The 11,749-nt window shown below is 32.6% G+C and overlaps 1 long non-coding RNA gene across 1 annotated transcript; it reads left to right on the top strand.

Moving 5' to 3' along the window:
• The first annotated feature begins 951 nt into the window (after positions 1-951).
• On the top strand, positions 952-10,060 carry LOC139524205 (uncharacterized). The gene is made up of 3 exons (XR_011664751.1): positions 952-1,045; positions 1,802-1,883; positions 9,841-10,060. It is a non-coding gene; the product is annotated as an uncharacterized lncRNA (long non-coding RNA).
• The last annotated feature ends 1,689 nt before the right edge of the window (positions 10,061-11,749 follow it).

Here is an 11,749-nt window from a genome sequence, read left to right as displayed (position 1 = left end):
CTACTACTACGGTGTGATCATTTAAGAATGGCCTACTATTTATTCAATGCATATACATGTGGGTTTTGTTTGTGAAGAGTTCTGGATAATTAAAAAAATCATTTGTTTTCTTTGTTTAATACCATAAAACGATTCATTCTTTCAGATATTTGTCACTTTGCCTTATCTTCAAGTCCAACACAATTTCTCACGTTTCTTACAAAACTTATATTCTTGAGATGTATTCTTTTGTTGAAAAAAAATGTATAGATATAGATAGATATAGGAAGATGTGGTATGAGTGCCAATGAGACAACTCATTCAAACGGGAAAACCAACGAGAAACGAAAAACACATATGAACTACACAAACAGGCGACATCATGCATTGTAACTTTTAAAGCCAATTAAGTAAAAAAAAAATAATCTGAAAGAACGTGCGATATCATATTAGGAAAATTGATGGTCAAACCATAACAAAAAATCAAGTAAAGAATTTTAAGTATTCAACCTTTATAGCTTGCTGTTCGGTGTGAGCCAAGACTCCGTGTTGAAGGCCATTTTTATTTATTTTCAAATTACAAAGGTTATTCCTGATTAGTATTTTTAATTATTTTATTTAGGCGTTTAGAACCTTTGGTGACCTCACAGTTTAAATTTCTATGATAAGTACGTCGTGAGCAGTGGGCATTACAGACGAACGTTCACCTAATTTCCCCCAGTCAATGAATGGCCATAGCTTCACTGTTATGCATTTCATTCTATTCTCTTTTCTTTCTTTTTTTTTCTGCCCATTATTCTCTATTCTGTAAACATCATCAACATCCTCATATCTACTTCAAACAATAACATTTTTTAATATCCTAATAATATACCAATCAGAGTTGTTATAATCACCAACAATAACAACCAAACGGTCAAATAAGTATAGAAAATTAGATATATTAAAATAGAAATCTATTAAAATTAAGTCATTAAATTGTAGAACTGACATTTCCATGCAGGTATATAAAGTGTTATCGCACTGGACATGCTGAATATTGTACGCTAACACTGGACTAGTACAAGTAAGTATAGTTCTTGTATCTTCATGTATATCATATTAAGATCAAGTCGTCCTGAACATGCATGAAATATTGCCACCAACGATCAATCAATTAATATTAAAATCAAAATAGTCTCTGAAGCGCACTTGAGTTCCTTTCCAATTAGATTTAGTTTTTTTTTGTTATTCAATGTTAAGTTTCTTTTTTCATGAATGTTTTTGAACTTCTAATGTAATTTTTTATTTCAATCTAAATGATATATAATTATAGATCTCTGATTTCGTTATACTACATAGTATAAAGAAATCAGAGATCTATATTTTAATTAGATTGTTTTGTTTTTTGCATTTAAATTTCTGTCCTTTTTCTGTTTATATCTTTTAATACTTTATTCTATCTTGACGCAAACCCATTCGTCACAACTCGGCCGATTCCGTACCTCATCTAAGGAGAGCAGCGGAGTCACACGAGGATTGCCGATTGGACGCAAACCCTTTTTACTATAGGAATGTACTTACCCTTCTGGAACATATAACATCAGCGCCGTTTTTTCATGGGGTTCGTGTTGCTCAGTTTTAAGTTTCTTTTATTGTGTTCTGTGTTCTGCAGACTGTTGCTTGTCGTTTGGAAGTTTTTCGTTTTATGGAACAATGCAAGTTCATTTTCGACATGAATTTGACTATCATGATCTATTTGGGTTTTTTCCGCATCGCTTTTATATTTAATATACAGGTTTATATTTTTCTGAAAAGCAATGATTTTGCTTTGTAATTTCAGATAAAATGAAGCTGTTTATACTGGCATTAGGACTTGTTGCTATTTGTTTGATTGAAGGTAGACACCTTTCAAACGAAAACAGGTAAAACGATTCAAAGTTGTATATTTTATAGATATCACGTGAATAATGGATATGTCAAAGGGTTCATTCCCTCTATTCCCACTTTTTATAAATCTAGTAAGAAAAGGTAGAATTTCATGTGGGAATTGGAGGAAAACTTGTACAAACAAAGGATTATACTGTACAAACATTTGTTAATCAACTGTTAATTGACCAGTGTTGGTTTTTTTTTTATTAGAGTAAGTAAGTAAGTAAGTAAGTAATTTGTTTATTATAGTGACTTGTGAACATAAATATAATACAATTACAAAGTTTATAGTCAAAGTTACACCCGGCCCATTGGACCTATAAGTCACCTTTTTAAAATATCAGTAAGGTTAAACATAATCACGTTATACATGTATATATACACAATTTCTCAAATCATTTGAAATTAAAGTTCAGAAAGTTAGAATAAATATACACAAAAATTAAATGTTCATAGATTATATAGCACCTGACGTCGGATATGAAATGCACGAACGATATATTTTGCTAATTTTCTTGTGTGAAGAGACATTAAAATGTTCAGTTTTTGTTCATGATTCAGATCTAAGAAGAGTTCTGTAGTTAAAAGTTCACCAAAAATGTTATTTCGACAATTCAAATAAAGCGGACAATTAAAGATAAAGTGTAGTTCAGTTTCGGCTTCTTGAAGATTACAAAAAATACAAAGTCTTTCTTCAGGTTTTTCACTTGAATATCTGCCTGTTTCAACTCTTAATGGTAAAATTCCACATCTTAACTGTGCCAAGTACGACCGTTCAATTTTACTTAAATTTAATTCAATATAGTGTTCAGTGTCGAAAATAGTTTTGAATGTCTTATAGGTACGTAATTTTGAGACGCTTTCGATAGAATTACTCCAAATGTCTGAATAAAAACGAGAAATGTTAAGTTCCACCAATGACATATCAACCTGTAATTTCAGTTCGTAATAATGTCCTAATTCAAGCTTGTAGAAAATATCCTTTAAATCGCTACACCAATTATTTTCACATCGTTCATAATCAAAGTCGAATGCTATTCTTGTAATGCGGTTTCTGTCAAATCGAATTAGTCTATTCCAATATCTAACCATATTTTTCCAGTGTCTATATTGACTCGGGATCCAACCAATATCTCCGTGTATAGCAAGATTTGGTGCGTACCTATGAACTCCCAAATAGTACCGAATAGCTCGATTCTGAATGTTGTCTATTGATTGATATTTCCGATACCCCCATACACCAGACGAGTAATCAAGTATAGGAACAATGCAAGAATTAAACAATTTCTCATACGATTTATATCCAAAGTCTTTGAATCCGTGTATTTTACCAATTATGTGTCCAAGTCCTCGGCCAGCACTTTTAGCAAGTATTTCCGCATTTAATAAAAAACTGCCATTATAGCTAAATGTTACACCTAAGTACTTATACTGATTCACTATTTCTAAAGAATTTCTACCAACACTAAAATTATATTCTGTTTGTTTGGATTTCCCATTTCGAAAGTGGATACATTTCGATTTGTCAGTATTAATCAAGACTCGCCATTGTTTACACCACCAATGAAGTTTATCCAACATACACTGCAGGTCCAATTCTGATTTAGCTATCAGTGCAATATCATCAGCGTACAATAAAACTGACAAGTTCTTATCAGCTAAATCGATTCCTACACCTAGATCGTTCAGTTCATTAACCAAATCATTAATAAATATAGAGAAAAGTGTTGGTGATAAATTGTCCCCTTGTTTTACACCGGATTTACAGTCAAACCAACTTGTAAGCTTGTCATTTAATCGGACGCAGGATTCGGAATTCTGATAAATGCTTTTGATAGAGTTATACAGTTTGCCATCAATGTTGTTTTTAAGTAGCTTATATAGCATCATATCCCTGTCTATGAAGTCAAAACATTTTCTGAGGTCAATAAACGCCACAAAGAGTGATTTATTGTTGCGGACGATAGAATTGAGTGTGTAAATGTGATCCTCACAAGATCGATCTTTCCTAAAGCCGTTCTGTTCGTCTGCCAGTATGTCCTCGTTTTCTAAGTAGAATGTTATCCTTTTATTCATAAAAGCACTATATAATTTGCTTATGCAAGACAACAGGCTTACACCTCTGTAGTTCATAGGCATTCGTGCATCCGATGAAGGATCTTTAAGTATCGGACATATCACAGATTTTCTCCAAATTGACGGTATAAGGCTAGTGTCCAAAATGAGTTGAAATAGTTTTAATATAGTCTCTATCACAATCGGAAACTTCAGTACAATGTACGGGATTTCGTCGAAACCACTGGCCGACTTTGATTTTGAGTGCATAACGATATCGTGGATTTCATCTAATGTAATGTTTCGGTTCAAGTATTCATTCTGTATAAATAAAGGATCCTCCATGTTAGTCTCTAGTAGATATTTGTGTGACATGACAGTTCTATAGTGTTCATAATCAAATTCGTCACTATTGCTTCCGGTGTACAAATTTTCAAAGTCAATCCGCCATTTATCCAACACTAATTGCTCATCTGTTTCTATATTCCCACTTTCGTCGACAATTTCTATTGGTATAGACTTGTGATTTCTCGGTCCGAGGTTGCGAATTTTTTCCCAAAAGTCGTTCGTTTTTTTCGTAGTCATAGCTTCAATATCTACCGCTTTCATTTTTCTATATGTTCTTTCGGTTCGTCGCAGTGTTTTATCGAAAATATCTCTGGCTTGTATATAACTGTTCCGTAATGACGCTCTTGTATTACGATTTCCTTTACAGTGGGTGAATTCCTTTTCCTTAATCGACATCTTGTTCCAAAGACTCATCAAATTGTCATTCCAATACGGTTTTCTGTGTTTGTAACGTTTCTTAGAGCTATTATCCTCGAATTTTGGAATTTTATCGTTCATCTCTGAAAAAATTATTTCGCACAATTCATTGTAGATTTTATCAATATTATCCTGAGTTTCTCTACAACGCTCGATGTTTTCTATTAAAGTAAGTAAGGCAGACCGTTGAATATCACTAGTCATAAAATCTAACGGTATCTGATTAAGTTTATAACGAAGATTTGAGTTGCGTTTTTCTTTTGTTTGCGTTGCGATGCAGTGACGCATGATATTGAATTCCGCCACAATAGCTGAGTGATCAGGCAATTTAGACTTGGCACCTATAAGATCGTGTAATTGAAAGTCATCAACAATCGATTGAACCGTTAACACCTTGAAGTAACTTATATCTTGAAAAATATCCTGCGGGACACATATGAAATCAACTACCGCTTTTCCTTTCTTCGAAATTGAAGTAAAATTATCACCGTCGGCAAATCTACCGTTCAGTACACAAAATTTTGATTCGTTTAGAAATTCCATAAATTCATGCCCGTGCTGGTTAATACACTTGTCTATTTGGATTCTTTTTGCAATTTCATCGGTCTCGAATAACAGTTCGGACAGGGATCCAATTCGTGAATTAAAGTCACCAAGAAGAAAAAAGTCATCGCTATCATTATTCATGTAAATTTGAGCAAACAAATGTGCGAAAAATCCTTGGGCATCACGTCCTCTGTTTGAATTTTCAGGAGGCAAATAACATGCGAAAACTATAAAACTGAAATCTGTATTGCGGCTTTCGAATTTTAGTCCAAGTATTCCATCGACCGACTTGTCAATTACCGAAACATTGAAAATTTTAAATATCAGATCTTTCACAAAGATTCCAACTCCTCCCGAGGCTTTTGGTGCATTGATATGTATTTCTGTTCTATTAAATCCGAACCATCTATAACCCGCCATAAAAATATTGTCTTGCGCTTTTAAGTGAGTCTCGCACACCGAAATTATATCACATTCAATTGCATTGATGATGCCTCTTCTTAAATCACAATTTTCTCTAGTCCATCCCCCAACATTAATGTGTCCGAGTTTAATAGATGAAATGGGCCGGTTCTGGTCCTATGGATGTGGGTTCTCGTTTTCATTTTGCTGATTTTCAGTTGGCGGTGATTGGTTGTTCTTTGGTTTAATACGACCATTTGCGTCAACACGGAACGATTTACCCTGTGGCAGATTTCTAAGAACAGCACGAGCGTTCATCTCTATTATACGTTCCACACGCGACTTGCTGCTTTTAATGTATACATTTTTGTAAATTTCATTGTCTTTAAGTTTCATTTTATTTCTCAAAACTTTGACCTTTTCATCTTTATTTCTTAGACTGAATTTTACAATCCCTGGGCGATCATCAAATCTATTCGGCAGACGAGTTGCAGCGGTAACATGAACATATGAAAACACATCTTCGCCAAGTGCGCGGATAAGATTTTCAGTTTTATATAGCAAATCTTCACTTTCCGTAACGGGTATGCCGCTGGCTGTTATAGTTATTTCTGGATTGTCAAGCGGATTGACCGGGTTTAAGACACCGATACCGTTAAATGCAGATTGAGTGTTATTGTGTTCTTCAATGCCCTCTAGACGTGTTTGTAATGATTGAACAGTAATTAGGAGTTGATCTGTACGTCTTGTTTCACTACCAATGTCAACTGATAACTCATCACGTAGTGCTCTAATTTTGTTGTCTACATTTGCCATTAAATCAGTTCTAAGTTTATCAAGTTTTGACTCGAACATTCGTTTCATCCCTTCTTGGTTTGTTTTGAGATCTTGTATAGCATTTACGATAGTATCAAGTTTTTCAGAGACTGTAGGGTCTTTGTTTTTATTCACATTTTTCGCATCTGAGGCCATTTTTGTTTCTGAGTGTTTTTTCGTAGGGTCATGATCTGGTTTGGATGTTTCACTAAAGATACTGCTTTCTAGATCGTCATCAGAATTATATAAAATTGAGTTCGTGTGATTTAATATTTCACTCACCGATATATCTGAGTCGTGTATGTACTCTGTTAACTCTCTTCGCCGTGACTGTTTACTTTGTTTGTTGTGTTTAGAATCAGTTCCACTTCCACTACTATTTCTATCCTTTCTTTTCTTACTATTGTTTTTTGACATTATATACTAACATTATATATAACAGGTGACCAAATTATTTTTCTATATGACATCTGTTTTTTTTTAAACAAAATAAATATGAAAGAAATTAAAACAAATATAAGTAAATTATTTTATTACGTTTATAACACAAATTCAACTATAGATTCAAGCAAGCATAATATAACACAAATTTTACCCGTTTGAATGGTTTTACACTAGTAATTTTGGGGCCCTTTATAGCTTGTTGTTCGGTTTGAGCAAAGGCACCTTGTTGAAGGCCGTACATTGACCTATAATGATTTACTTTTATAAATTATTATTTGGATTGAGAGTTGTCTCATTGGCACTCACACCACATCTTCCTATATGTATTTGAAGTAAAGTTAACAGTTTTCACCCATTATTTCATACCTTTGATTATTGGTCCAAGTAATTATATTTTTAGAGTATACTTTTATTCCACTTCTTAGATTATACTTGGTTATATTATTATTTATATCATGATTTATTAGTACAGCAGACAATTTTTTAAGGTTACAAATTCACAAAAATTAAAATAATCTAACTCCAATCTATTTATCATATTTTTTCTTTATTTTTAAGTATTTCTTTGATGAAAAAAGAAACATATTACAAATAAACAAGGTATTATACCTGGACAGTGTACCAAATATATTATGCTTTAAAAAAAATACAGGTAAATCTTAAATGAAATTCTAATTAACCTTGACTGTTATAAAAACAAATTATTTATCAAAACATCTATTGTTATTTGCAAGTGGGAATAGAAGGAATAGTATTTTTAAAAAGTGGGAAAAGGAGGAAAAGACCATGTTAAAGTTTTTAATAAGGACAACATCGGGAAATGTATTGACAGAATAACAGAGCAGGTGTTGAAGTCATAAACCTTTGCTCAGTGCTAAATGTATGAGCACAAAAATCATGCTCGAAACAAGAAATCCAGCATGTTGATTGGTTGATTTTTGATTATGAGTACAAACAACTGACTCGAAAGTTTGAGACTTCAAGGCCAGATCTTTACCTCTTAAAGGGTAACAAAATGCTCTATCATCATCGTAGTACGGGGCCGAATGGCACTCTTGTGGTTTTGTACTCGAAATTCAATTTTGTACGGACAAAAGTGAGTTTTGTTCAACAAAAATGAGTTCAGTTTAATAAAATTTGTAGCATACTACAAATTTAAGATTTTGTCATACAAAATTATCTTTCAGTGGACAAAAGTTACTTTTGTCATGACAAAATTCGTTTTTTGTAACACAGACTTTATTGTTTCCTAATTTGAAAATTGGGCGACAAAAGTCAATGTTGAATGCAAATTAGTTTAGTTTGGATTCTGTGAACTAATTTGCATACAAAATTGACTTTTGTCGTGAATTTTGTCTCTTGTGACGACAAAATGCAATGACTTTTGTGAGACAAAATTGACTTTAAATTTGTCAAAATTGACTTTAAATTTGTCAAAATTGACTTTAAATTTGTCAAAATTGAATTTTGTCTCACAAAATTGAATCTTGTCTCACACAATTGACTTTTGTGTTTTAATTTCCATATCAGGTAACAAAAGTCAATTTTGTATGCAAATAAGTTTATATTTGCATACCTTTTTGACAAAATTGACTTTTGTCATGACAAAACATCACAAAATTGAAGTTCTCATAAAACAAGTCTGTATCACATAGTTTTGTAAGACAAAAATGATTTTGTTATGACAGAATTGAATTTTGTACAAAACCACAAGAGTCCCATTCGGCGCCCCGTACCTAGATATTCGATCAATACATTTCCCGGGGGTGTCCTTATTAAAAACAGTGACACATCCATTGCCTCATATAACGTTTTTTTTTTTGAAAATTCACCCCTCTTCTCTTTGTATGATTTTAACGAAAATTCCCATACGTGAGGTTTGTACCATTGTCCTTTGTTGTAGGATAGTTGCCCCCTCTCTGAACATGAGTAACCCCTTCATATTTTGTACAAGCCTTTTCAAAGTCAGGAGTCTGTAGGTTATTGTTATATAGTGTTTGTAACTGCATATCATATTTGTTTTTCGTTTGTTGTTATGTACGTACATAAATCATGTCTTTGGTTTTCTCATCAGAATTGTTTTAAACATTATGTCAATTTCGGGGTCTTTTATAGTTTGCTATGCGGAATCGGTTATGTCATTATTAAAAACTACGTCATTTGGTCTGTGGTGGATAGTTGTCTCAATGGCAATCATATCATATCTGTATAGGGAAAAATCAAACAGTTAAAATCAAACATAGTACGATGCATATTCGATTGTAAATATAAAAGACACTGAATGGAAAGCTTAAAAAAAATGTCCGTCGAAAGATTAACGTTAACCAGACATGTTTACTCTGCTTTGGTGATTTTTTTTTTTGATTTTTTTTTTATTGTAATCTGTATTTAATCGACCGCTATGGCCCAATGGGTGAACTATGCAAAAGAAATCTTTACTATAATTCCTAGGGCGCTCCAAAAAATTATCTCGTTAAAACTAAAAACACACACAGTAAGAAAAGAAAAAATAATTTCTAACAACGGACCGGCACAAAATAAAACATAAACGCCCGACCTTGATTTCAGTTCACAAGAATAACTTTTATGAAGTACGAAAAGGACTGAAAAGTTTGAGACAAGAAAATATACAATAAAACATTGCGAGCATTTAACATGAAATAGCTTCAGAATAACATGCTGTTTGACCCACAAAAACTATAACACTGCGATAAAAGCAAAATTCAATTTTGCTTTACTAGTATATGTCATGCAACCTTTTTTTGAATTTGGAAAGCCTGAAGTGTTCTTTAATCTTTAAGTTATTATATGAAGGTAAATTACCCCAGGTTTGAATTAAGCTGTTCTGTTTTCATCATTACAAATTTAAATTTCAACTGACAAAACTGTTTTTGATGAATCTTTGTTATAATATCATTGAAGGATTGAGAAGAGATGGCTTGACTGGGATGATCGCATTGATGGTTTAGGCGAGGACATAAAAGACGCCTTTAAAAATTCTGTAGATAAAACCGACTCAGGACTTTCAAAAGCTTGGGATACGCTACTAGACGACGTTTTGGACATCATTGATAAGAAAACATCTTGAATATGGTGGAATATTGAGCAGAACGATGTTTTTAAATAAATCTTTAAATTATCAGGATTCATTTTTCTTTGTTCAACTGGTGTATATACTCATGATTTTATGACTTTATGATATTAAGTATTGTCAAATTTTAATTGAACCTTTAACACTTATATATCACAAAGTTTGATTCCATGAAGGAAGTTTTGTAAATCCGATTGTTTGTTTTTTATAGCACTCTGTTTATTGCCATATAATCATTTTCATAACAGCGTGGAGAACCACAATACTTAAGTTGGTAATACTGTACTGAATTTTTTACCTTTAACTTGTTTTTATACTGCACTCGTTCTATTTGAGCAGTCAAAATGCGTTGACAGTATATTTCTATGTCATATACAGTCACTGACCTGATATCACTTTTCCTCATGAATATTTAAATAGAAATTGTCGAAATTATATTTAATTATTCATACGACCTCTTCAACCTGTTCTTGTTTCCAATGTAAACAACGATGCGTTTAACGACTCAAACTTGTTTCTTTTGCAATTTTTGGGAAAAACATATTTCCTTTATTAATATTTTTTGTTTGCAACCTAGAAATCATTATGTTTTATGTTTATTGTTGATATTTTAGTCTGTAATCAAACGAATTCGTTCACCATTGATAGCGGTTTTCAAAAGGTAATGATGTACATTTCATCGTGTTGTATATTTCTCCGCCTGTGTGATATGAGGCCTTTTTAAAGGGGGATTTTCCCCAATATTTAAATCAAATAAATAACATTAACACACTAAACAACAATTGAAAATGTTTTTTTTAGATTGCAGTATAAAGACAATAATAGTGCATTGACTTGACATATCAACGATATAAGGATTCGGCCCGAAACGGGGAAAATGCTCGGCACAGCCTCGCATTTCCCCGTTTCTAAGCCTCATCCTTATATCGTTGATATGTCAAGTCAATGCACTTTTATTGTCTATTTATACTGCACTCGTTCTATTTGAGCAGTCAAAATGCGTTGACTGTATATTTCTATGCCATATACGGTCGCTGACCTGATATCACTTTTCCTCATGAATATTCAAATAGAAATTGTCGAAATTATATTTAATTATTCATACGACCTCTTCAACCTGTTCTTGTTTCCAATGTAAACAACGATGCGTTTAACGACTCAAACTTGTTTCTTTTGCAATTTTTGGGAAAACATATTTCACTTATTAATATTTTTTTGTTTGCAACCTATAAATCATTATGTTTTATGTTTATTGATGATATTTTAGTCTGCAACGAATTCGTTCATCATTGATTGCGGTAATGATGTACATTTCATCGTGTTTTATATTTCTCCGTCTGTGTGATATGAGGCCTTTTTAAAGGGGGATTTTTCCCAATATTTAAATCAAATAAATAACATTAACACAATAAACAACAATTGAAAATGTTTTTTTAGATTGCAGTATAAAGACAATAATAGTGCATTGACTTGACATATCAACGATATAAGGATTCGGCCCGAAACGGGGAAAATGCTCGGCACAGCCTCGCATTTCCCCGTTTCTAAGCCTCATCCTTATATCGTTGATATGTCAAGTCAATGCACTATTATTGTCTATTTATACTGCACTCGTTCTATTTGAGCAGTCAAAATGCGTTGACTACATATATTTTTATGTCATATACAGTCACTGACCCGATATCACTTTTTCTCATGAATATTTAAATAGAAGTTGCCGAAATAATATTTAATTATTCA

This window comes from Mytilus edulis, chromosome 5 (assembly GCF_963676685.1).
Source record: "Mytilus edulis chromosome 5, xbMytEdul2.2, whole genome shotgun sequence".
Lineage (NCBI taxonomy): Eukaryota > Metazoa > Mollusca > Bivalvia > Mytilida > Mytilidae > Mytilus > Mytilus edulis.
Note: the sequence above shows the minus strand (reverse complement) of the source record. Positions and strands in the feature narration are given on the sequence as shown.